The sequence below is a fragment of the Nycticebus coucang genome, chromosome 15 (genome assembly GCF_027406575.1).
Source record: "Nycticebus coucang isolate mNycCou1 chromosome 15, mNycCou1.pri, whole genome shotgun sequence".
Lineage (NCBI taxonomy): Eukaryota > Metazoa > Chordata > Mammalia > Primates > Lorisidae > Nycticebus > Nycticebus coucang.
In genome coordinates this window covers 80,992,716-81,019,843 of record NC_069794.1, presented here as the reverse complement: position 1 = coordinate 81,019,843, position 27,128 = coordinate 80,992,716, and the positions used below count along the sequence as shown (strand labels likewise).

Genomic DNA, 27,128 nt, shown 5'->3' with positions numbered 1-27,128 from the left:
TTGTTTTATTTATTTATTTTTTTAATTTTCTCTATACATATATATGTGATTATTTGGTTTCCACTTTTTGCCCTCACAAAATTAAAAAGGCTTAAAATTTAATAACAAGAACAAAGTTTAAGATAAGGACTAGAAACAAAAACCTCAGAAAGAACGAACAAAGATAAATACACTCAGAAAAGAAATCAGATGATTGCTGCAATGAAATATTGAGCAGTAATAATAATAATGCAATAAAAGTAACATTCACATCGTCAGATAAGAGAATGTCTATCATAGAATGCTTTGACACTGAAGTTCAGTATGGAGTCATCACTTAACTTCGTCTCTTCTTTTTGACTTTGGAAAAAAAAGTAAGAAGAAGTTTTTATTTTTTTTTCTTTTTCTTTTTCTTTTTTTAAGAGAAAGAGTCTTGCCATGTTGCTTAGGCTGGACTTGAACTTTTGGGCTCAAGTGATCCTCCTGCCTTAGTCTCCTGAGTCGCTGGGACTACAGGCACATGCCACCATGCCTGGCTAGTTTTTCTATTTTTAGTAGGACTGGGTCTCACTGTGTTGCTCAGGCTGGTCTTGAACTCCTGAGCTCAAGGGATCCTCCCACTTCAGCTTCACAGAGTGTTAGGATTTCAGGTGTGAGTGACCATGCCCAGCCTAAAAACACTTTTTAATGAAGACTTTCAAACTTATACAGAAGTCAAAAAAAAAAAATTATCGCTTCTCGGCCTTTTGGCTAAGATCAAGTGCAGAAGTCAACATATTGTATAATGAATCTGATGTACCAATCCAAGTTGTAAACATTTTGTTATAATTCTGTCATTTCCCATTTTTCCTCTTCCTCCCTCCCCTCCACCTCCTCTTTCTTTTCTCCTAAATAGTTCTGTTTCTCCATTTTCCTTCATATCTACAGTATCGTTATCATACCTAATAAAATTAACAATAATTTCTTAATGCTTCAAGACCACACCCATGTTCACATTTCTCTAATTGTCTCAAAATGACTGGTTCTTAAGCAAAGACCTTCAATGAATGTCCAAAATATGAAATAAGAGCTGTTAATGAATCATCCCTTTTTGCACTGTTAGTTTAAGTCACAAATTCCTCCTCCACGCCAGGTGGTAGTGTGTGAAAACACTGACTAAAGCTGACCTTTTTGTGAAATGTAGTTGTGCTTATAAAGTTGAAACAGTTATATTTATCAATGGCCACTAAAAGTGAGAAAACAAGATAGAAGCATGTTAGCTGAAAAGAGAGCTTATTTGAAATATGAATAAGATGACCTACGCATTTGCTCAGTTTTCCTTTTATTCTGCAGATAATCGCTAGCATTTCTGCCTTTAGCTGTGACCTTTATTGTAGCCTTGCCATTCTGTAATTATCTAAGGTTTTGTGAATGCTTTGCAAGCTGTGTAGACTACACCATGTAAGATAGAATTCATTTTCTATGCAGTATGCTAAGAATACTACCTTTTTGTAGTTTGCTAGGCATAACAAGGTTAAAAACCAAAAAAGAGTATGCATATTACGTTAGGCAGCTCAGGCTACCATAACAAAATACCACGGACTAGGTGGCTTAAAACAACACAAGTTTATTTCTCACAGTTCTGTAGGGTAGAGGAGGGTTAATACACAGGGTTGATGTCAGTTTTTTTCTGGAAAGTATTTTAAGGGACATTATTGTGTGTGTGTGGAAAAAACACAGAATGATAGATATTAGATCCGAAAGGAATCTCAGGTCCAAAGGCGGAAGGTAAGAGTAAGCATAGATGAAAATGAGGATCACTGATTTCAAAATAGAGAGGGACATTGCTTCCAGGAGAACGGTGAGATGCTGACACTACAGAGAGACAGGGTGAAGGGAGGTCAGGATTTTAGAGACAGTTGAATTCATGTGGAGTTGATAGTCGTTGGGGAGTCCCTGTATGACTTAGGTCATTTGCAAAAGATTTTCATGAAGTGACTGAAATGAGAGAAAAATGAGAGGTGACATGTAGGCTGTGGGGCTGGAATTAGTGTGAAGAGCTTTCCTGCATCCTTTAACCTGAGTGACTGTCCAGTTTCCTATCCAAATGGGGAACGAGAAGCCCGTAGTGTACATGCGCCCTGCCACAGACCCCCTCTTTTCTGGCCAGAGATTTATTTAAGGACTTTCTGACTGCTTTCAGTGTGGACAGACACTTGTCTTCTACCTTTTTTGGAAACTATGTAGGAAGTATTGGCCACTGGAGTTTTTCTGAGGAGGTGGGCTAGGGCAGTGAGCCAGCCAGACAGGGAAACTGAAGCTGAGGACGACCTTGCCCTTGGGCCACACTAGTGATCTGGGCAGCTGAGGATGAGTTGGATTCTCTTTTGTGCTATGGAACCCAAGAGTTTGTGTTGGTTCCTGGGATGAAGGGAGTATCCCAACTGGTGCCAGAAAAATAGCTTTCTAAATAGTGTAGGAAAATGTTTGCTCTAGATCTCCTAGGTTTAGAAATTAGCAATATATTGAGAAATCCTAAATTTCTTGAAATCTTGTTTTTTCTTTTCTTTTTTTTAAATCTAATGCTAGAATTATTTCCTCTTGTTGATACATTAGACTTTGGAAGTACATGGAGGAAGAATTTTTGCTATTATTCAAGAAGCCATATGAAATGGTGAAGAATTTTAAAGGGCTGAGATTTTACCCTACCTGCAAGTTAACAAGTTAGTTTACCTCAAGTTAGCTTCGGGGATACTGAGAAAGGACATGAGACTGATGGGTTATGGAAGGACAGTTTACTATTCACAGCTATAGCTCTGGTCGGTTTTTAAAAACCTACACTGATTCCTCACATCTCAGAAGTGATTGAAGAGGGCCCAATTACACCTGCACGTGCAGTGGGTTGCATTTCAGGACAGGAAGTCTGAGCCTAGAGGACCTGAATCTTTATTTTATTTTTTTAAATTTTAGATCACTTGAGGGTACAAACAATTAGGCTACCGTATTTCTATTTGGTAGGCAGAGTCCCTGTTGTAGTTGTGTCTCACACCCAAGAGGTGTGCCACGTGCCCTTACCGCGACCTGCATCTTTTATAAAGGGCAGTAAGTGTTCATGCCCTTGACTTCCTTATCTCTGTTCTCTAAGGCAAGCCTGCCCTTTGCTCCAGAGATAGGAATGATCTCTGTATTTCAAGGCTGTTCACTACAGAAACATCCTTTAAAAGATAGTCCAGAACAAAGATCGCCAGTGTCTCTGCTCAAGATACACAGAAAGGTGAGAAATCCAGAGAACTGGATCCCTGCAGTAATGGCATTACAAACTTACATTCTCAATAAATGGAATTAGTATGAATAACTTTTTACCATACCTTATTTTCAATTTTATCCCAAATCCTCTATCCAACTCCTCCTTAAAAACAAACCAACAAACAACAAACGAACAAAGTAATCTTGAAGAGTTTTCTGAATATCTTATTATTTATGCCCCCGGACTAAAGAAACTTCTTAAACACTGCTGGATCCTTCTGTATGCAATTGTCTATGCTTTAATTGTTTCTAACTTTGGTGTCTCCAATCCCCTCTGGCTTACATACCCCTTTCTTGGTGCCTCTGTTTTAAGTGATTGCTCACTAGCCCCTCTTCTCTACTCACTGGGTTCTGCAGTGCCTCTTGTCTCCTCCTAAGGTTTTAAAATTTTTCTGATCATTTTGGGTTTCATGTCTTTTGCCTTGGCCTATCAGATTTATAAAAGAAGAAAAAAACCCCCGATCTTGCACAACTCCATTTCTGAATGCCCTGGCTTCTCTCATTGCATAGGACTAGGAAAAATCTTAAAAGCTGTCCACTCCAACCTGCTCATTTGACAGACGTGTGGGCTCTGTGGTCAAATGAATGCAGGCAATACTAAATTTAAAAAGTTAGGCAGGGGCAACCACTTTGGAGAACTGTTTGACAGTTTTTATAAAGCTGAACATGTATATTCTATGGCCCAGCAACTTCATTCCTATGTATTTACTCAAGGAAAATGAAAATAGATGTCCACAAAAAGATTTATATAAGAATGTTGATATCGGCCTTATTTATAATTGTTAAAACTGAGAAACAACCCAAATGTCTATCAATAGGAAAACAGATACACAAATGTGACGTATTATATACACAATATAGATGTATATATGCCCTATATATAAAACACAATTTGTTTATATACCCACAGAATGGAATGTAGCTTAGAAATAAAACAGGAGAATAAACTACCCATGAAACTCAAAAATCTTCCACTGAACAATGAATCCAGACACACAAAAATACATGCGGGCACAGTCTAAGAACTAGCAAAACCCGACAATGGTACGAGGAGTCAATCTGGTTGTCCCTGAGTGAGGACAGGGGGTTGACTGGGATGGAGCATGGGGGAACTTTCTAGGGTCATGGAAATGTTCTGTATCTTGTTTTGGGTGGTGGTAAACTGAACATTCAACTCTCAAAATTTGTTGAACTGAGCAGTTAAAATAAGTGCGTATGTTACAACTAAAAAAATCAAATATAATTCTTTACTATGAGACTTTTCAGAAGATTTAATATGCAAATATGTATTTTGAATCTTTAAGGAGACACAGCATAGAGTATTTCTTAGACACATGGGAGGAGGAGACACCATTTGAAGGATCATCTAATGCAGGGGTCCTCAAACTGCGGCCCGCGGGCCACATGAGGCGGTGTGATCGTATTTGTTCCCGTTTTGTTTTTTTACTTCAAAATAAGATATGTGCAGTGTGCATAGGAATTTGTTCATAGTTTTTTTTTTTTTTTAACTATAGGCTGGACCTCCAACCATCTGAGGGACAGTGAACTGGCCCCCCGTTTAAAAAGTTTGCAGACCCCTGATCTAATGGAACAGAAAATATTTTGGAGGGCTGTTTTGGTACAGACGTTGACTTGGGTGCATTTCTCGGGGCTCTCTGTTTTCTGTTGTTTCCTGGTACATACCCTTTTCTGCTGTTACCCAGAGAGTACTGTTTTCTGCTGTTTCCTGGTGCATACTGTTTTCTGTCGTCAGGAGATGAAGGCTCATGGCAACCCAAGGGGCACTTTGATGAGTCACCTGTTGTGGCCCAATTCTTCTGCCTTCCTGTTACCAGATTGGACCCTTGTCAGCCCCCTCCTCTCTTCTGGGTCACTGGACCACTGCCTTGGCCTCCCACCAGTGGCAAGAGATGTAATTGGGTGCCGGAGCATGGCCATCTGCTATATTTGCAGGACTCTGCCTGAATCAGTCACACCATTCATTTATTCAGTCACGTGTTCATTCATTCACTCACTTGTAACCTGCGTTTATGTGAATGTCTCTGTGTGTCTATCACTTGCAGATTTCTGGAGACCCAAAACTGATTATGGCACAATTCCTGCCTAAAGGGGGAGAGAGTCATGTAAACGCAACTTTTTGTTTTCTTTTGACAGGTTCTCACTCTGTCACCTAGGCTGGAGTGCAGTGCTGTGATCATAGCTCACTGTTAACTTCAAACTCCTGGACTCAGGCTTCTGAGTAGCTGGGCCTGCAGGCATGCACCACCACACCCAGCTGATTTTTAAATTTTTCTGTAGAGATGAGGTCTTGCTATGTTGCACAGGCCAGTCTCCAACTCCTGGGCTCAAGTGATCCTCCCGCATTGGCCTCTCCCAGCATTGGGAGTCTCTGTGCCCACTCTAACCACAACTTTTAAAGGATGACAGCTGTAGTGTTAGAGTGGTGCCAAAGGTCTTTTTTACATTTTATTTCGTCTCCCACAAACATGCAACTCCCTCTTCTTCCTATGGGTCTACCAAAGGCAAAACTAATACCAACCACCTGACACAGAGGGAGAATTATTACTTAGACCAAAAGGCTATCATTGTCAGAGAAATAGTTCTATGTCTGTGGAGTGCAGGGTGGTACCTTCTGTATGAGGGGCTCCAGGCCCTTACTGTACATTTGTGGGGGCTTCAATGCTGCAGTGACATGTAGATATCTAAGTCCTGCTTCACATGAGTTCAGCAGTGTTTTTTCTTATTTCAGGGGTGAGGGGAGGTGAGCTTTATCGTTTTTTATAGAACTACAGAGCTGTTCCACAAAATGCATTCTGACTTCTTATTCATCATTTAGCTCAAACATGTGATATTTTCTTTGCTTGAACTGGCAGTGGGGTGGGTGAGGAGGATACATTCAGCTGTAAGCTGTCCTGGAGGGCAGCAGAAACAACCTAGCATTGGCCTCCTCGATCATATTTATAAGCAGGTGTCCAAGAAAGGTGGCAAAGCTCTAAGTATTTTTCAAAGCCTAGAAGCTTCTTAGGGAGCGACAGAGATGTCACTCCCTAACATGTAGCAAGGCTGGCTTTGTGTGTGTATCTCTCTGTGTATGTCAAATTCTGTGCATTTTAATATATGTAGAGAAATTGGATGCAGAACATCTTCCTGGCTCCAAAATTCCTTCCTACCATCCCGTTTTAATCACAATTTCATCCCACCCCTGACCCCCAGCAACCCCTGATCTGTCTGTATGGCAGTCTGTCTGTTGCCGTAGTTTTATCTTTCTGAAAGTGCCATATAAATGAAATCATTACAGTACATAACCTTTTGAGTCTAGCTCACACAGAGTAATTCTGCCTGTATATCTTTCTTTAGCAATTCTTGTACAGCGTGTTTGCTGCCAACAAATTCTCTTACTTTTTATTCACCCGAGAATGTTCTTATTGCACCTTCATTGCTGAAGGATATTTTCTTAGACTACAGAATTCCAAAATGACACTTTTTTTTTCTTTCAGCACTCTAACACTGTTGTTCAACCACCTTTCCATCTCCAGATGTTTCAGAGAAGAATCCCACAGTGGTTTAGTTGTTCCCTTATAAATTGTGTGTTGTAGGCGGGGTGTGGTGGTCACGCCTATAATCCTAGCACTGTGGGAGGTCAAGGCAGGTGGATCCCTTGAGCTCAGGAGTTGGAGACCAGCCTGAGCAAGATCACGTCTCTATTAAAAATGAAAATATTAGCCGGGTGCTGTGGTGGGTGCCTGTAGTCCCAGCTGCTAGGGAGGCTGAGGCAGGAGAATCACTTGAGCCCAGGAATTTGAGCCTGCTGTGAGCTAGGCTGACACCACAGCACTTTAGGGGCAACAGAGTGAGGCTCTGTCTCAAAGGAAAAACAAAAAGAGTATGTCAGTTTTCTCTGGTTGGTTTAATGATTTATTTTTTTGTTCATTTGTTTTTCAGATCTTAGCAGTTTGATTAGGATGTGTCTGGGCATGACTTTACTTGGGTTTTTCCTGTTTGGAGTTCACTGAACTTGAATCCATAGGTTTGTACCTTTTCTGAAATTTGGGGAGTTTCTAATTTTTTTTTCCCAAATATTATTCTGCACCATACTTTTTTCCTGTCCTGCTGGGTTCTTGTGAGTTGAGATTTTTCTGGTTCATAGGCTGAGTATTTTGGGATCATATCATAGGCATTTTGAATATTATGAGATACTGGGTCTTGTTTAACTCCTAGAATGTTTCTTTGTTCCTTTACTTTTCTAGCAGGCACCTGGCACAATTTGTTTAGGCTGCAGGTTCTGAGCAAGCAGCCTTCTGTGGGTTGTGGTTGCAATGTCAGTTGTTTTCAGTCTTTGTACTGCTTTTTTTTGGATGCCTGCTCTTTCACGGTCAGCCTGGGACCCAGATGGTGATGTAGGTGCTGATTCCATTCTCAAAGTCTTTGCTATGCTGTTTGTGATCAAATCCAAGCATGCATACTTGAAGGCGAGCCCCAGAGTTAAGAGATAGCAAATAACGTTATGGTTTTGTTCCCAGGCTCCTTCCTCTCCACAATCTGCCTGGTACATTCCGGTTTCCTAGGATTCCCCTTTTTGGTTGTCCATGCAGAAAGCCGGCACTTTCTTTACTCTGCCCTTCTGTACACGTCTTGTGACTCTGGCCCTGTCCAGGACTAAATGGTGGATGCACAAAGAGAAAGAAAGCATGCTCTTGGGACCACAGCTCCTCTGCTTGAAGAGGAAGTTCCACCTTCTAGCATCTTCCATGTTGTGGGCTTTCTGAGCTGTGTGTCACTGCAAGGAGATGCCTTTCTCTCACTTTAGGCATGAACTGGAAGGCTGATGCAGGAGCTCTCCGTCTACACTGATGCTCGCTTCTGGGTTTCAGGCTTCCTCGAGTCCTGTCCAGAGAATTCCAGAGGGAACAGATGGTTAAGTCCACTGTCAGGCTTCTGGTTGTCTTTCCCAATCTACCTGCTACTGTCTACTTTTTCAAGAATCCTCAAGAAGCTGTCCTGCGCATTCTCCACAGGTGTTACAGATACACTTGGGAGGAATAGGGCCAGAATCTGTTCTTTGACTTTTGCAGAAACATTTCTTCAGTATCTCCTTGGTCTGAGAACTGAGGACATTTTCCTGGTTACAAAGATAGAAGGTTCACATCATTCTTGGAGGTTATAATGGCACTTGTCAAATATATGACTTTGTATATTCAAGTGTATATGAGTGCTTAAGTCACATACCAATCGGTGAAGGTGGGGTTGGGGGAAGCTAGGGACTCACCCCACTCATGATTTGTTTTTGTGTGTTTGGTTGTCGAGCTTAACCGGATGTGCAAAACCCACTTCTGTGGGGTCAATTCCTGACCCTCCCCCTCCTTGGCATATGCAATTATTAGTAAGTGCTGGAAACAGACATTGCAGGGTAATTCGAAAAATGTGAAAGCTCCGAGGGACCAAATCCTTGTCCCAGACTGGAGTGGTGGGCACTTCCTCTTATTCCTAGCTACTGGTGATGGGAGGGAGCTTCCTCTCCTGTCCAGCAGTTGTGGAAACTGTGGAAACTCGTCTGCTGATGTGCTGTTAAGGGACTATCAGGCGCATGTGGTATTCTAGGTATGGAACTGTCAGCCTGGCATCTCTTTGCAGGTCCGTCTAAAATTTTCATCCATTTCTTCTGCCTGCCTCTTGTTCTGGAGTAATGTGACATTAGGACAGAATGATTAGATCCACATAATGGAAAGGGAGTGTTCATGTGAAGCAAGGAAGTTCTTACATGCTGTAAATGAGGTCTTCTAGGCTGGGGCAATCTTTGTGGGGAAAAACGCTATAGTGCACAAAGCTCTTGATTGATAAAGATAGAGCTCTGCCTGCCAATGTCACCCAAGGGATAAACAGCTTGCCTGCCATAAAATCTCATTAGTCCTGCCATGAGAATGAGGAAATGTAAAGATTTGTGGCCCTAGTCTAACTAAAGCCATTATCTCAAGAATGTCTCAGCAACGTGTTATGGGCCTGTTTGAAGATTTCAATTTACCTGTAGTAGGTTTGCTTTCTTTCCTTCCACTGGAGGAAAACATTCAGCCTGTTTTATTATTTTGGATTCATTTTCAGAGGACTGAAAGCATCATAGTTCCTTTTCCAAAAAAAGTAAAAAATAACAACCACTGGCTATCACTCCCCCCTTGCCCCCGCTCCCCCAGCACACAGTATCTGAAAGGAGATTTCGGTTTGTGCGGTGATGGGTTAGTTGGGTGGGTGTACAAGTTGAATGATATGGTTGACACAGTCCTGCATCCATCTGGGGTTGGAAAACATGCTGAGAACCTTTAAATTGTCAGAGTTTCTGAAAAAGACACTGTAATTGTATTATACTGTATTGTTATATTTTTCTTTTTTACCTATTGGGGAAAATAAGAAACATGCAGTTTTTTAACGAATGTTTACTAAGGACGTATGAATGCACGGGCAGTGTTGGGAGCCTCGGTGGATATAAGGAATACACCAAGAGCCAGGGTCTCGCTCTCCTAGAGCTTGCAATCTGCCGATGAAGACAAGATCACCTCGGAGGTGGTGGTGGAGCATTCACTCAGTTACCAGGTCAGAAAGCTTGGCCAAGCTTCAGCTTCACTCCTTCCTCACTTCCCACTTTCAATTGGTTGCCAAGTCTTTTTGATCTGATTCCCAAATGCTTCTGAAATTTACTTTGTTTTTCTTGAGTCCCACTGCAGCTGTGTTCTATCGGGCTTTTACTTATTATAATTGCAATTTCCTCCTAACAAATCTCTAGTCATGTCTCCTATCTGATCACATTTCTCCCCTATTCAAAATTTTTTTCATGGTTCTTCCTGACATCCAGAATAAAGCCCTAACTCCTGAGACATTATTCCGGCTCTAGCATTGGGCGCCAGCTTCCTCTTCTGCATTTGTCTTCCACTGCACCTATGACAATAGTTGCTCTCTGAGAAGGTCCTATATTTGCCTACCCCCATGCCTTTATTCTTGCTATTCCTTTGTTTTTAGTCCTCACCTTCTTTTTTGTGTGCCAAGTAAAATCAAATTTGTAGTTCAATACCTAGGTCAAATGCTACCTTTTCTGAGTGGCCAGTCAGTGGTGATAGCTCCTACTTCTTGGCTCCTGTACATCTTTGTTTAGGGATAATTCATTCACTTATTCACCCATTTGATCTATTTATTAAATGAGTAATACTTCCTTATTGGGCAACAGACTAGCTGCTCAGAATGCAAAGGTGAGCGGAGAGGTGAACTTGAGACAAATGCAATGGAAGAGGACTTGGCTGCAATAATGTATGTGTGTGTGTCTGTGGGGTTCCAGGAGAAGCTCTTAATCTACCTGGAACTTGGCTGCAATAATGTGTGTGTGTGTGTCTGTGGGGTTCCAGGAGAAGCTCTTAATCTACCTGGAGGAGCTTCCTTAGGACGCAGCATTTGAGCTGAGGTTTGATAGCTGAGCAGCGTTTTCCTGGTTGACAAGTGGAAGGAGGGAATTTCAGGTAGAAGGAAGGGCACATGCAACTGCTCGGAACCGTGACAGAGTGAGGGACCCTCGGGGACGTTGTGTCCATATTGACAGAAGGCTAGCCCCGTGTTGTGGTGGGCACCTGTAGTCCCAACTACTTGGGAGGCTGAGGCAAAAGTATCGCTTAAGCCCATGAGTTTGAGGTTGCTGTTAGCTGTGATGCCACAGCACTCTACCAAGGGTGACAGCTTGAGACTATGTCTCAAAAAAAAAAAAAAAAGACTAATCCGTATTGATAGAGTGCAGGACAAAAGCAGTCAGCCAAAGTGGAGGCTGCGTGATTCCTTCTGGAGACAATGCCAAGGGCTTCCTGCAATGGGCAGGAGGTTAAACTGTATGATTCCAGGAGCAAAAGCACTTCATGAAGATGTGTGCTTCAATAATGTAGATAAGTACAGTTGGAACCATGTGTAATCTACAGGGCACTCTCATTCCCCCAAGTGATGGCAGTATTAGTGAAAGAGTACAGGATTTGTTTCTGAGGGCTGGGACTAAGGCAGAAATTAAATTAAGTCTTCCCATTCTTTACCCCTACTTTATCTTCTTTCTTCCCTTTCTGAGAACTACTGTATATATTTAGGCCTTGTTGAATTTTGATTGGAAATAGTAAGTCTGGAATTTAAAAATCCTTAAAAAATACTCTATACCTATGACCATAAAAACAACTAAATTCATTTTGTTTTATTGACTTGTCATTATGTTTCTGCTTCCCACGCCCCGAGTGGGAAGCACCATGGCACACACACGTGTGTAAACACATACACCCGTGCACGCACATACACACACACAACACACTCTTTCTCTCACACTCACACAGCTTCCCCATTGCTGGATCCATGGCCCCATCCCCAGTGATTCAAGGGGAGGTAATGGGGCTTGAGAATTTCCAGCACAAGCTCCCAGGTGACCCAATAACTGCCAATCCAGAGACCACTCATTGAGTAGCATTTCTCTACAGGCCACTATCTCCATTCTTAAATTTGATACAGAAAACACTAATCCATACATTACTTGCTGAGTTGAAAGGCATTTTAAGAGGTTATCTAGACTCATCCTCACTTTGGGCTATTATCCAATGAGGTGTCAAGTAAAAGCAAGTAGCTGTAGTTTCATGTCCCCGTGTTTGTAGAAATAGAACAATGAGGTGATTACATTACACGATTACATTACAATCTAGTCATTACATTTTGTTAATCTTGCATAAGAAATGATCCCGTGACATAATATGAGCCATGCTATCATACACATAACAAACAACACATAAGCATACAAACTACTCCAGCTGATGCCTTGGGACTAAAGTCAGGCTAATTAAGCTTTTTCACTTGACCTTCAAGCTTTCATTGCCACCTCTCTGTATCTTTAACCATTAAACCTGTTGTTTTTATTTCTCATCAACTTTATTGAGAAATAATTTAGGTACAATAAACTGCATCCATTTAAAGCATATACTATTCTAATCTTTTAAACTACTAAATTACTAAAGACTTATGTAAAATTATTCACTAATACAAATAAAAATAATTAAAAAAAACCCCACCCAATTGGAAGTACCTCATGCCTTTAGCGAGAGAAAGGCATGAGCATGACTTGATTATTTGGATCTATTGGGTACATGCACACACACATAAAGACAAACAGACAATTTGGAGTGTGTTTGGTAAGAAGGAGTAAATGGGAATCAGGACCAGACAGTTCACAGGAACCTTGGAACAGTTTTCTGAGGTTTATGGGGTCTTTGTCTGCTAGTACTTGAAAATTAGTTGAGATTGATTAGAGCCCAGGTGCAGTGGGAAACCTTGGGAACACATTTGGTGTTCCTGAACTTGGCCTGGTGTGCTTAGATGACAAAGGCTGGTCTAGGAGGCATTTTGGTTGTGAGGATGGAGTGAGGGGGAAAAGGACAAGTCTTACTCATGCTTTCATGCTGTCATTCCTTTTTGTTCCTAGTGTCCTCACTCTGGCAGGACCTCATCAGCTTATACATAGATCACTATTAAATGCCATCCTCCTTTTCTCCTTCCTTTTTGTCTTTCTGACATGAACCTTTCTTGAATAGTTCTGTGTTTATGCTGCTTCCCAACCAATAGAGCTTTGTGGACTCTCAGGGCAAAGGCAGGCTCTTTAGTCTGGCATTTAGAAGGCATCGAAGCCTTCAACCACATAACCTGTGCTGGGTCACCCGATCTCACCTAATTTTGCACACAGGTCACCTGTTCCAGATGAATGGTTCTGTTTCCCTTCCTGTCTTCCTCCTGAAGAATCCCTTCATCTTCCCTACTTGTATTTCTTTTTCTCCCTTCCCTCCCCTCCCCTTCCTTTCCCTTTCTTTCCTTTTTTTTTTTTTCTTAGACATTGGGTTGAGGAAGAATAACCATGGAGATAGGAAGAACTCCTAGAAGGTTTGCAATGGCTCTGTTGAGAGGGCCAGAGAAACCCACCCTGGCTAGCAGAGCCTACCTGTATTTCATGGTCCAGATGTGTTCTCTATCCCCTTCATGTGCACGATGAAGACTTGGTTCTCCTTCTCCTTTGCATTTTTGTAGCTCTTACTGGTCTGAGCTACTCATTTCATACATAATCATGGACTACTTTGTATTTTGGTTTTATGTTCCGTGGGCATATGTTCTGTCTCTCAAATGGACTATTAACTGCTTGCGGTCAGGGACTGTGTTGTGGAAAACTTCTTGGATTTTACGATTTTATGTAATTTTAAAAATGGTACCTTAATGTATCACTAAATACCTTGTCAAGATTTTCTATATACATTTACAAATCTGAAAATGTAATCCTTTATTAAACCATGTGTCTTGTTTTTTGCTTTAAAAATATGCTAACTATTTTTATAGGTGCTATATGGGAAATACAAAGGGTAGTGATAAGAACAACAAACATTTATTGAGTTCTTTCTGTGTGTTGGGCACTTTTCCTACTGTTTTTCCATCTAGTAGCTACCTTAATCCCCCTGACAACCCAGAGACTGGTACTATTATTATCCCCATTCTACAGCCAAAGGAAACCAAGGTACCATAAAGTGAAGTCATTGCCAAGGTTCGAAAGCCAGACTTCAGGCAGCTGGGCCTGGTGCCCGTGGGCCTCCCGTAATCCAGCACCCACTACATCTTACTCATGTAAGAAACACAGGAAATGCAGGCCATGTTGAGAAATAAATAGAATTGTAATTAGTGGCAGAGGAAAAGGTTTATGCCTGAGAAATGATGAGATGGAACATGTCCTCTGTTATAATGAATGCGTTAGATATTCTAACCAACTCAGGAGAAAAGAGTTCATTATCTGTAGCGTCTATTTTTAGATCCCTTTTCTTATGTCATTACAAAGAAAATATAAAGCTTGTAATTCTACTACTCTGTATATGGTAGGTCTGATCTTCTTCTTCTTATTATTTATTTATTTTTGAGACAGAGTCTCACTCTGTCACCCTCAGTAGAGTGCTGAGCTATCACAGCTCATAGCAACCTCCAACTACTGGGCTTAGGCGATTCTCTTGCCTCAGCCTCCTGAGTAGCTGGGACTACACACGCCTGCCACAACGCCTGGCTATTTTTTGGTTGTAGTTGTCATTGTTGTTTGGCTGGCCCCAGCTGGGTTCAAACCTGCCAGCTTTGGTGTATGTGGCTGGCGTCTAGCCGCTGAGCTACAGGCGCCGGGCCAGATCTTATTATTTTTTAAAGATGCTCTCTTGCAACTTGGTGCACTTTGCTGAGTTTTTCCTTTAAAAAAATCTTCTTTTCAAACCTAGCAAGTTCTTAATCTTTTCCACTTCAATAGCTGGAATTCTCCCTTGGGGGTTCTGAGCTCTTTAAATATTTTTAGGTTGCCAGATTTCTTCTGTTGGCTCTCCAGGAAGCCAATTTTGTTCCTAAGCCCATCAGAGTAGTCCAGCTCCATCTTCTGCACACTCGCTGCATCACAATAAAAAGCTGCCTAATTACTGCTTTTGTGGGATCCCGGAGGTGTGAGTATTTGTCTCCAGGCCATTGCTGTGGACTATAAACTCCTCTCAGATGAGAGAGAAACCTCTTCATTATTTAAATCTCCAGGTCTTGTAAGGAGTTTACTTCATTCAAATTGTTTCCAGTCTTGAAAAAGAAGTGATCAAAGGAGACATAGAAATTATCTTGACATGAGCTTCAATTTTTTTTTTTTGTTGTTGTTGTTGAGACAGAGTCTCACTTTGTCACCCTTGGTACAGTGCTGTGTCGTACAGCTCACAGCAACCTCCAGCTCTTGGGCTTAGGTGATTCTCTTGCCTCAGCAGCTGGGACTATCGGCGCCCAGCACAACACCTAGCTATTTTTTTGTTGCAGTTCAGTGGGGGCCAGGTTTGAACCACCACCCTCAGTGTATGGGGCCTGCGCTCTACCCACTGAGCTACAGGCGCCGCACATCAAGATCATTTCTAAAGGGAATATTTTAAGAGAATGCCCCTTTTGGGTGGTGCCCAGCTCTTAAGGAGGGACCTAAAAAGTCAGATCCCTTTATTATTTTGTTTCTTCATTTCTGCTATGAAATGGATGTTTGGAGGTGAATAGGTGAGGAAATGTTACTTGCTTGCCTGGGAAGGCACAAAGTCAAAGTCTAATTATAGCTATACTCTGGATTTTATTTAGCTGGATATTTTCTTGTGATAATGGTTTTTTTAAGAAATTTGAGTAAATAGCTAAACCTGTAGTTATTTTTTTAACAATAATCTATTTTTAATAGGTAAAAAATAGAATGCATTTATGCTTATAAAGTAAATGTAGGTTTGAGTTAACCCCAAAGTGAAGCATCATCTAAAATATGCATAATTTGCAAGTATACTGGCATTCAGTGGATTATCCATGGGAAAATTGTAGGGTTGTCCACTAGTTGGCTATATGCTTATCCTCTGAGAATTTTGTTTTAAAAAAATACATGTATTCAGACCAGGTACAGTTATTTGCACCTGTAATCCCAGCACTTAGGGAGGCTGAGATGGGCTGAGATGGGAGGCTCGCTTGAGGCCAGGAGTTTTAGACCACGCTAGGCAACACAGAGAGACCCGTCTCTACAAAAAAAGTTAGCCAGGTGTGGTGGCAGGTGCCTGTAGTCCCAGCTACTCAGGAGGCTGAGGCAGCGGGACTGCTTGAGCCCAGGAGTTTGAAGCTGCAGTGACCTATGATGACACCACTGCACTCCAGCCTAGGGCACAGAACAAGACTGTCTCAAAAACAACAACAAACTGAAATCACTTTCAGCAGTCACTAAGATGCATAAACAGTCCCAAGTAGTACCAACCTTAGCTGCATATTAGAATCACATGCGGGCACTTAAAAAAATACTGATATCCATTTCCTCCCTACCAGATTAAATTTTTAATTGATCAGGATACCTGATCAGGAAGCCTGGATACCTGCATGTGTAAAGTTTCCCAGGGAGTCCAGTGTGCTGCAACATTGATAATCACTGCTGGAAAGTCATGCAGAGAAGAAAGAGCTTTCCCACACCCCTTCCCTCACTGGCCAGTGACTTGCCCACCTTTACAGACGATAACAACAGGGGCTTTATATAGGTGATAATAAGCTACAAAATGACTGAATGGCTGCAATAAAGGCACTATCAAAGTAAAAAGATTATAACAGTATTAATATTTTACTAGAAGTTATTGCTGATACCTGACATCTGTAGATTACCTGTTTTGTCCTCAAAAGCACCCTTTTAGGCAGATGCAGTAGATATTATTATGTATATATTTTTTGCAAGTGAGGAAATGAAGGTCAGAGAAGTTGAATGACATGACCAATATCATACACCTTAATATCTAGTAGCCTTGGTTTAGAGCCCAGGTTTTTGATTCTGTTCCCTTGCAACAGATTAGGACTATTGTTAATTTAGAATCTCAAACAGTTCTGGTCACTCACTTGCTGTGTGACCCGTGGACAGCTGTTTAACCTCTCTGAACATCACTTCCCTCACCTACAAATGAAGATAACACTTGCACCTCCCTTACAGTGCTTCCCAGGGTCAAAGAAGTTTTTCAAGGGAGACACTGAATGCATTTGAATCCACCTTCCCTCCTCTGCTGCATTCATGAATGTTCTGCCTCCTGATGGTCTCTGTACCAGCTGCTGTGTGCGTCCTCGACGACCCTGGAAGTCCTAACCTGTCATATCACCTCATTTTGGCGCCCTGGGACTATTTTGGAGGGCCTGGATTAGTCCTGTGGGGTATCTGATTAAAGATCACTTGAACTGCTCTGTTCTTTGGCCCAACACGGGGCAGTGTTTGAGAGCAGACCTGGGTTAGGAGAGCAATGTCTGAGGTTTCTCCGCCAAGACATGAAAAGACGCAGTAAAGAGAAGGGATGAAAGAAATGTTCTTTCAATTTCACCTTCGTCATTCAATCCCCTGTCAGTGAGACATCTGATGGTACTTAGTGATAGAATAGAGTCCTTATTTATAAATACAGGTCATTTAATACCTATTTCTTTTTAGCACTGTCAGATTCCACTATTTTTTTCATAATTCTCTCCAGCTCAAAGCTCTCTATATAATAGATTTTCAATAAATGTCAGGAACTTCTCTCTCTTTGACATTCATTCATTTATTTGTTCACATCAGAGACATATATTAAGTTTTGACTTTTTGCCAGGCACTGTGCTAGTGCTGGGGCTACAAAACTGTAGAGACCTACGCCCTGTTCTTAAGGGCTTATTGTTTAGTGGGGAAACAGAGAAGTGAACAGACAATTCGAGACAGCATAGTGTGCCCATGGTGGGGGAAGAGGGTTCTCTGGGGCACACGGAAGGAGGGCAGGGGTCAGGGAATGGCAAAAAGGTCTTGAAAGGCAAAGAGGCGCAGGGAAAGTGGAAGGTGCAGAAGGTGGGTATAAGAGAAAGAGCTATGTCAGCACAGAGGTCTGGGAGCACAAGAAAGCTGATGTGCAGAAAATAAGGAAAAGCAAGCACCATATACTATGCTGCATCCCGTAGACTACACCTATCAGTATTTCATAAAGTAAATGTAAATGAAGCAGAATAGAGTATTAGAGCACGTAGCATATGCAGTAAGAGGGAATGTTGCTTCAGTTATAGATACATGGTGAGCGTGTGTACATCTGTATGGAGTAGAGCGGTTGATGATACAAACAAAGTAGGATCTCTGGAACTGCTACTGAAGACTCTTACTCAGAGAAGTGATCTGATCAGACTTGCATTTTAACACAATTATTCTGGCCGCAGTATGTAAAAATGGGTTTGAGTGGTTGGAATGTAGCACTGTGGCAAGTGCTTGGGCAGCTAACTTTACAATGAGGTAGAAGCTACACGTGTAGATGGCACATCAGCCAGAGAGAAGGAGCATGAGTCCATGCTGGTTATGGAGCCCTACCTGCCCTTCCAGACTTTTAAATGAGGAAGAGATAGATCTCTAGTCCGCTGTGATTTTGAGTCCTTAATGGCTAGCTAACCACTGTCCTTAACTATTACGTATGTATACCTGCTTCTGGTGGATAGACTTTTGATGGTCTGTAATGATGCTCACCTTCTGTTTTTAATATTCCTGGGTAACTTCTCTCCTACATGTGAGTGAGATGTGGAATTTGCTTCTAACCAATTGAATGTGCAAAGAATGACACTTCCATGAATAGATTACTTAAGGTTCTTACTTCCATTTTGCTAGCAAGTCTCACTCTTGCTGGCTTTGATGAAGCAAGTTGGCCTGTTATGAACTGCCCTATGAACAGGCTTATATAGCAAAGAACTTATAGCAGCCTTTGCCTTCAGAGTCAACAGGGAACTGAGGGCCTCAAGTCCAACAGCCTGCAAGAAACTAAAAATTGGCAACAACCATATGACCTTTAAAGCAGATCCTTCTCCCACCAAGTCTTCAGATGACACCCCAGCCCTGGCCAATACCTTGATTGCAGCCTCGTGAGGTGTCCTGGAGGAGCAAACCCAGCTGAGCTGTGCCTGGATTTCTGACCTTAAGAAACTCTGAGACCATAAATATATGTTGTTTCGATACTGTCAGTTTGAGCTAACTTGTTATGCCGCCACAGATAACTAATGGGCTGCCTAATTATATTTGATTTCCTCTGCTTCCTTGGCTTTAGCCTCATATTCCTGACTTGACAACACTCACACAGTGATACCCACATCAAATCCAAATATACTTTCATACTCGTCAGACCAGCAAAAAATAGAAATGTTGAATAATTACAAGGTAAGATAAAGTAGGAAGTCTCTTACATTGCTGTCTGAGTGTAAATGGATATAATCACTTTAGGGAACGACTGGTAAAATCTAGGAAAATAAACATGAACATGCTTTCCTATCTGTCATTCCACTGCTATTCCTATAAAATTTTTCACACATACATTGTGTGAAAGAATGTTCATTGTACAGTCTTTACTACTAGGGAAGGATAGAAAGAAACTAAATATCCATCATCTGAGAATGAATAAATTGTATTATGTGGTTACAATTAAAATGAGCAAACTAAATCTATGTTTATTAACAGGAATAAATCTCAGAAACACCATGTTGAACAAAAAGGTGACTCTCAAGACAGCACAGTATAAGGACATCTACAGAAGGGTGTCCCAAAGGTCACAATACACACATACAGAGGAAAGATGGAAAATGGGAAACTGTAGCTAGATGTACCTTTATTTACAAAATGCTCATCATAGAATTTTATAAAATATTTACAAAATATTTCTCAACATGTTGATATAAATATTAAAAATATCAAATAATATAAAATATGACTGATAATTTTTTCTATTTATGGCAATCTTTGGGATACCCTGTACAATGCTTATAAAACAGAGATATGTAATGATAGTAAAAAACATGCATCCAAAAATAACATCAATATCAAAATGTGGTGGGTACCAGTGGGTTTTTTCTTTTTTTGTTATTGTTGTTATGCAACACTCTACAAGTTTTTGGTATGATTTAGTGTTAAAAAAAGCTCAAGGCTTATCTGTCATGAAGGTGTAAATCTTGACACAGATAAAGAAGGAAGAAACGTTATGTTCCTTCCAAATCTTATGTAATTGCCATCTTTACTTCAATTTTGGATAGTAAGAAGAGGTAAGCAGTGATTTGGGGAAAAGGAGCTGGGATGGGGCTGAATAAGTGCTACTAGAATTCTTTATTGTAGGTGAGGATGTTTCAGAATGTGAAATTTGAGGTGAGACTTGAAAAATGAATGAGGCGGCCTGTTGGTTAGCATAAGACGAGAATATCAAGGGGAATAGGATGATGAACCATTTGCTTGGACAGTTAACCATTTAGAAATGACTTGTGTAAGCCAACATTTATGATTTTATATTATTTACACACACAAAAAAAAATCACAAAGACCTGCAATGCATCAGTGACGCCAGAGGAAAGAAAGAAAATAAAAATTTCCTCCAAAACTTATTTCTCAATTCTCTGTAGCTGACATAGAACAGAACCCTCCCTACTCCCCAAGTTAGGAAAAGAAAGGATTTCAGGGATGGGAGGAGGCATCTAGGGTGGAGGTATTTCCTTAGAAGGGGAAATCAGATCTCAGCAGTATTATTCTTTTTTTCATTCAGACTAGAAATGTCTTGTGGCTGGGATTGCTTGGCACAGTGTGACTTCTGTAAATAGAAAACCTGATCACAAGCTGTGATCATGCCACCTACATGGTAACATGCTTCAGTGGATAAATGGAAAGGTGACATGCTTTCTAAGTCACCAGAAGATACTCTGCATGTCCCAAATGAAGTAACTCTTGCCAACATTTGCCTGAGCAACTGACTTATGTATTCCTCTACTAAATGCAAGGTCTTAAAACAGGTGAAAGTATTGCGAATGCCGTGGCTTTTAGCAGAGTATCCATGATGGCACGCTGCAGTGCTCAATGAAAATACTACTCCACTAGCTATCACAGACGACTATATCGTCATTGATTGAGCTTTGTGCCCACAACAGTCAAAGTATTACAAATCCACAGAACAGCTTCGAGTCCTGGGTTTTCTGTTCATATTTCTAAATTTGCATAAAGAAATGCAAAATCATAAGCAAGGAGAATCCTCATAGACTACTGCCAAGAGGTTTTGTGTTTATCCTGGCACATACAAGAAATATTTTGAATTTCTAAATTGTGGAGCAGTTCTTTTCATTAGGAATATGTGATTGAGTCTTACTTCTAATGAGAGACTGAAGCTTAAGTTGGTTCATGAATAAAATAGAGCAAAACTTCATTTTTACTGGATGAGGCAGAAATGTAGGTGTATGATATAAGGTTCTTCATTTCCTTCTCTTGTTTATTATCTTCTCATAATAAGTGCAAGAAAAGGCAGCATTAAAGAGGCAAGATAGGGCAGTGCCTGTGGCTCAATGGAGTAAGGCACCGGCCCCATAGGCCAAAGGTGGTGGGTTCAAACCCAGCCCCGGCCAAAAAAAAAAAAAAAAGAGGCAAAATAGCCACCCTGAAAATATATGTTTTTAACGCTTCTCTTCCATTCATCAAGTTCTACTTCACTATATGAGGTCTTTGGAACTACTTCCCAGCTTTCTTTATCACTAACTTTCTGCTTCCTCAAACTTGCTTATAAGAAGTAAAAGTACAGCAAGTAAAGAAGCTGAGTTTCTCCATGTCTGAGGTCAGATTCCAGATGAAGCTTGGGGTTCAGGCCAAACCAGTAGAGATCCCTATGGGCCAGGCTGGGCCTGGGGTCTGACAGTGACAGCTGCTGTAATAGAACTGGGTCTCTGCTATTCACGTACCTGAAATTCAGAGTACTTCTACATGTTAGAACTGGCCCCTTAGCTCTCAGGGCAACTGTCTGTTTATTTAAGAATGCACCACTCTTCTAAGGCAGTGTTTTTGTTTGTTTGTTTGTTTTTTTAATTTTCTCTATACATAGACATGTGTTTATTTGGTTTCCACTTTTTGCCTTCACAAAATTAAAAAGGCTTAAAATTTAATAACAGTAACAATGTTTAAGATAAGGACTAGAGACAAAAACCTCATGAAGAATGAACGAAGATAAATACATTAAGGAAAGAAATCAGACGACTGCTCCAAAGAAATATTGAGCAATAATACTAATAATGCAAAAAAAGTAACATTCACATTGTCAGATAAGAGAATGTCTATCATAGAATGCTTTGACTCTGAGGTTCAGTATAGAGTTGTCAGTTAACAACTTATTTTTTTTTTCTGAAGTCTCAAAAAATGGACAACTCATATTTATAATAAAAATAGAAGATAATTTCAAAAAACAGATCATGCCAAATCTTACAGACAATAGAAAAAGAAGAAATACTTCAAAATCATTCTACTTCATCTGGATATACCTGAGATTAAAATCGGAAAAAATATATTATTAGAAAGGGAAATTACAAACATATTTCACTTACAAATGAAGATGCAATATCCTAAACAACATATTAACAAGTTGAATTAAAAATTAATGTTCAAGTAATGTACTTTGGTCAAAATTAAATCCAATTTATATGAGAATTAGTCACTATTTTCTTTTCTTTTTTTTTTTTTTCTTTTCCTTTCCCTCACCCCTCCCTCCTTTAAGGCAGTGTTTCTGCCTTAAACCTACCTTATAGCAGGAAATACATTTTACTTCACAATCTATGCCAGTCAAGAAAACAGAAACTAGATTATTTCAATAGAGAGAATTTAACACAGGGAATTGATTGGACAGATGTTGGAGGACTGAAACATTGAAAAAAGAACCTAAGTTTCACATAGGTAATACCTGCGAGAAGTCTCTAGGACTGGAGATCAAAGAAAAGAGAGGAGGTTGGAGTTATCAGAACCCAGAATGTTTGGAGGAGTGGACCCGTGGGGTTGGGATGCAGATGATGGAAGAGTGGCACTGCCTGTCTCATACTGAGAATACTCTGGTACAGAGAGAAAAGAAATGCCATGAGGCCAGTTCTGAAGCACACACAGCTGGAGACAGGTAAAACTGCCACCAGGCTAAAAGGCCATTGCCAGAGTGATGTTTTCAAGTATAGTAGACCAACAGAAAGGAGCAAGTTGCTTCCCTCTCCTCCAGACTTGTGTTCTTCCTCTACTACTCCCAGGGGCCAGATGGCAAAGGAGAAATGTGGTTTGCACAGCTCTAGCCCTTCTAGCACAAAGCAGAGGACAGAAGGTAGGTTTAAAGCTGAAAGACAACAGCTCACTAACAGCCAAAAATACTTTACCCTAACTGTGAGCATACCCTCAGAATCGAACCTTCTGTTGCCTTCTGGTCTATGGTATTCTGCTCTACACTACCACCACCCTGCCTTATCACATCTGAAATACTACACAGCTAGAAGGGATGTGATAAGGCAGGGTAGTGGTAGTGTAGGGCAGAGAGTGGAGGCTCCTTACCACACTGCCTGTATGGATTAACCTGTTACCACTTTCGGCTTCATCTTTTGGATTTGCACAGTATATTTATCACTCGAACAGGTCTAAAGTAGACAGAGAAAACAGTAAATTACAGTTTTTCTTCGGTCCCTGTTCCCTCCCAGTTGTCCATAGCCACATGAGGTGTTTTAAAGCTGCGCTTCAGTGGTTCCCAGCCTTCCTTTGGGTGACTGCTCACCCTGCTCCCTGCAAAGCAGCTGTTTGTGCTGCTGTCATCTGTTCTCAAGTGGCTTGTCCTGTTGAGCTGATTCTCCGAGATTCTGTCTTCAAAACAAGAAGCAGTATGCATTGGGACCTTGACTTTGGAGACTTCTTCATAGCTGCAGGCTGCACTACAACCGTGGCCAGCTGCCTTGCTAAGACAAGTGACTGGTCACAAGGGAAACCAGATGAGGGATAGATGGATCAGGTGAACCTATCATCCCTACGATAAAAACATGTGTTCAGCTGGTAGCAGATCAGTATAATCTACTCCAGGAGTAAAGGAGAATCTATTTAAATACTCATTACATATGCAGAGGTGTGACTAAATTCCTACAGTTGATAGGTCCAGGTGTGCCCCTATAAGGACGTTAGGTAGTTTAATATTCAGATTTTGTTCTGGACTTTACATTTTAAATGTTGTCATTTCTTCTGCACACCATAAGCTATGGTTATGTAGACTTTGCTTCCTTTCTTTTCTTTCTCTTAGACAACAGATACCAGCTATTATGATTTGCTTCCTCATTTATACTAACACAGTATGCCATTATTATGGATGTAAGAAAATGGTTTTCATAACTGAGCCCTCTAAGAATGTAATAGGTCATGTACATAAGCTGCTTAATATTTACTAATTACACTGAGGACCGAATCAAACAGAATATGAAGATATATATTGGGGTGCGCACTATTATTTTAACAAATGTCACCAGAGTTCCTCTTGGGGAAAGTTACTTTCTTTGTGTAGGAAAATTTGATAAACAGTTTAGAAATAGTAGGTAGCCATGAAGGTACATATTAGGAGATGGAGATAACTAAAAATACTGTTTTAAAAGAGAGGAAAGAGAGGAGAGACAGGACAAGAGAGACGGTGGATAGTGGGAAGTTGCAGCTTATGCTGAAGGGATGGGGGGGTCAGTGGATAAAAATATCATGGGGGGGAAGTGGAGGAATTTTAAGAGCAGGGATTTTTTTTTTTTTTTTTTTGTAGAGACAGAGTCTCACTTTATGGCCCTCGGTAGAGTACTGTGGCATCACACAGCTCACAGCAACCTCCAACTCCCAGGCTTAAGCGATTCTCCTGCCTCAGCCTTCAGAGTAGCTGGGACTGCAGGCGCCCGCCACAATGCCCCGCCATTTTTTGGTTGCAGTTTGGCCGGGGCGGGTTTGAACCCACCACCCTCGGTATACGGGGCTGGCGCCTTACCGACTGAGCCACAGGCGCCGCCCCGAGCAGGGATTTTTAATTTTAGGTTTTTTGCATCCTTCATTAAAACTCCTCAGTTGCTCCAAAACTTCAGAAGTGTCTCCTATATAAACAACTTAAAGAAAGGGGGTTGATTTCCACATGATGTGTCAGTAGAAGTGATGTGGCAGAGTCTGTGTCCCAGAGAAAGCAGGAACTCCGAGCCAGAAAAGAAGGTGAGATTGTAAACCCCCTGCAGCTGTGTAATCGAGAGGACACTGGCCTTGAGCTATGACAAAAGGTGGATAAGGGACAGGGTGATCCAACTGTATTACACATATAGTAGCTTGCTATTTTCAACTGCAATGGCTCAAGAAATTGACAAATTGAAAATTACAGGGCCAGAAATTCATTCCCTTCCCCACTTTTTTTTCTATTAAACTAAATCTCTCGGCCTCAGTTTCCTTATCATCTGTTAACATCTGGAGATTGGGCCTAGAATATCTCTGTGATTTCATTAGCGTCTACGGCCCTAATAACAATATTTTTATATTCCTTTTTGAGACAAATTTACATGCAGTGAAATGCACAGATCTTAAGTGTTGGTACATGAGTGACAAATGCACATACTTCAGTAACCTAAACCTTTGGCAATATAGTTTTTTCATCATACAGAAAATCCCTCCTCGGTCAGACCTTTCCCCCAGGATAAACCCACCACCATTCTGACTTTCATGATGGATTAAATAATATTTCACAGCTACTTTTAAATGACAGGCTTTGTTTACCGTATTAGCTTGCTTATTTCTCAAAAGAACTGTGAGATAGATACCTCCATTTTGCAGATTAACCAAGGAGGATCAGAGCAGGTAGGTAACTGCTCTGGTCATTAGCTACCAGGCACAGGGGCAAGACCGGTTTTTGATGCCCATGCTCTTAACCTCTGTGTACTAGACTGCCTGTCTGAGAAGACCCAGGAGGGTCTAAGAAATAGTATAGGCCCCAATTCAATAGAAATCAGTCACACTTTACAAGTTCTAAAACCTCCTGAATAATCAATCAATGATCAATCAAGGCCGTATGCACTCCATCTTATTGAATAATTCCTGTCTATCCCAATCCACAGAGAATGGCAGAATAGAGGCGTGAAAGACCGCAAATTCGATGTAAGTGGGGAAAAACACATAGGCGGTGCAGGCAGGTTCTGCACATTCCAGGCAGGGATGCGCAGCCTGGAGGCGAGGAAGGCGGCTGGACCGGACGTCACAGGCGTCCTCTCCGAATACCGCCGGCATAAGCGCGCCGTGCTGCGAGGACTGGACGCAACCGAGGCAGGGCTCAGCAGGCACAAGCAGAGCCGCGAACCCTCCTCAATGTCACGCTCCTCTCCTCTCCCACGGCGCACCCTCGCGCCTCCCCTCCCCCGCACCCGGGCAGGCTCCCCAGGCTCCTCCCGGAGCTGACTCGGAGCCCTCCCGCCACACCCCCACCGCGCGGCCTGCGGCTGCCATGGCAACCCTACGCCACCGCCTCTTCACGCACGTCGCGAACTAACGGACTCCGCGGCGGCGGCCGGCCCCCACCCTCACCCACCTGGACCGCATCGCCAACCGTGAGTCGACCTGCAGCACTCGACACTTAAGTAATGAATCGGAGGGAGAAGGGCGCCAGCGGGACAGCAGGTGGCGGGGTGCTCAAGCTGGCACCCGCCTCAACTCCCGCCGGAGCAGTGCGCGGAGGGCTTTCCCGGCCGCGGGCCGCCCTGAGTGGGAGGGATAGAGGAGCGGGCGCGGCGGCTCGCGGAGCATCATGGGGGTTGTAGTTCTGAGGCTACTGGGGCTCGCGGCCTCAGCGGGGTGGCTCAGACCAGGGGAACTACAAAGCCCGGCGGTCCCCGCCGCTGGCAAAGACCGATAAACTTTGAGCGGACCGGGAGGGAGAAAATCTCTCTTTGTCTTGAGGGGGCTTTGGGGTGGTCGCCGGAGGGGGCTGTTTGCTCTGGAAAAGGGAAGTGGAGGTGAGACTCGGCTTCCCGCCCTGTGGTCTGGCCCGCCCCGGCTGCAGTGCTCAGCCCCACCCAGGCTGGGCCACCGCCCAGCACAGTCTCTGGGATGAGCAGCTGCCCAAGCTGCAGGGCCTCGGGCCTCCGGCGCCTCTGACCCTCCCAGGTTGCTGCCTCTCGGTGCAGAACCGTATGTATGTCACGTATGATGTGAAATCCGAGAAACCGTATTTTAACAGGCTTTTTTTCTTTCCCTGATTTGTTCATTTCTACGTAGTCATGTTTAAAGTAGCTCAAAGGTGTTTGCATTTTAAACCCATCAATTAGTAATTACTCAAAGGGCAGTTATGTTTAAAGGTTAAGTGTGAAAGTAGAGAAAAGATACCTTTGCTATTATATGCTGGTATCTTTTATTTATTTTTTTTAACCATTTTGCATTTTTGTATTTTTATTTATTGAGGTTCAAGGTTGTGAAATGAGCCCCCCCACCCCCCAGCCAACCTGAACACTGCCTACACGGATTTTGATTGTATTTTGAAGATTAGTTAAGC

The 27,128-nt window shown here is 41.9% G+C and overlaps 1 protein-coding gene across 7 annotated transcripts in view; it reads left to right on the top strand.

Annotated features, from left to right (window-relative positions):
* The window catches only part of KATNAL1 (katanin catalytic subunit A1 like 1), a 170,413-nt gene that overhangs the window by 9,107 nt on the left and 134,178 nt on the right, over window positions 1–27,128 (top strand). The window contains exon 1 of one of the 7 annotated variants that reach the window (XM_053563665.1): window positions 26,087–26,187. The exons of 3 other annotated variants lie outside the window; for them this stretch is intronic. The gene's annotated coding sequence lies outside the window, so the exon portion shown is untranslated. Of the gene's footprint in view, window positions 1–26,086; window positions 26,188–26,430; window positions 26,593–26,674; window positions 26,772–27,128 lie in introns of those variants that run through there. 3 more of the 7 variants (XM_053563661.1, XM_053563668.1, XM_053563667.1) reach the window with 3 other exon arrangements.